Below are 608 nucleotides of genomic sequence, written 5' to 3'. Positions count from 1 at the left end.
TGCCTCAACTCCCTTTTGAGTCATAATTTTCTTCCTTTGATGTCACATAATTAAATACCAAGTCTGTATGTGTTTTCAGGCTGTTTTATCCAAGTGCCAGGATTTAAGTGGAGAGCTGGTATTGCAAAAGAACAGGGTTCTTTGCTGAGGGGCTTTTCTTGACTACAACAATGAGAGTATCCCATCACATAGAAATTATTTTACATAAAGTGACTACATTTTAGGAAAAATCATATTGCTAAGTACAGTGGACCCACCATAGTTGACCACCTCTCTACACTGACCACCTCCTTAAGTTGACCTGATTTTCATAGACCAGACAAGCACCACATGTACCTACCAGTAGTGGGGCTAGTTCCCTATGTTGACCAGTTTGTTACAGTTCCTTGGGTGGTCAACTTACAGAGGTTCTACTGTATTTAAACTATACCTTTTCAAATGTTTTAACTATTAGATAGTACATATAGTATTTCTCAGGATATGTAGAATTACCATTAATAGATTTCTTTTCTGCTATTTGATTTTCAGAATCAGTAGCATTTTTGGGCTTTTGACCATGTGTCTATTTCAGCAAAAACATCTTTGGCTAAACCTACCTTATTTCTTTT

This window comes from Otolemur garnettii, unplaced genomic scaffold (assembly GCF_000181295.1).
Source record: "Otolemur garnettii isolate 467f Iridium unplaced genomic scaffold, OtoGar3 scaffold00085, whole genome shotgun sequence".
Lineage (NCBI taxonomy): Eukaryota > Metazoa > Chordata > Mammalia > Primates > Galagidae > Otolemur > Otolemur garnettii.
Note: the sequence above shows the minus strand (reverse complement) of the source record.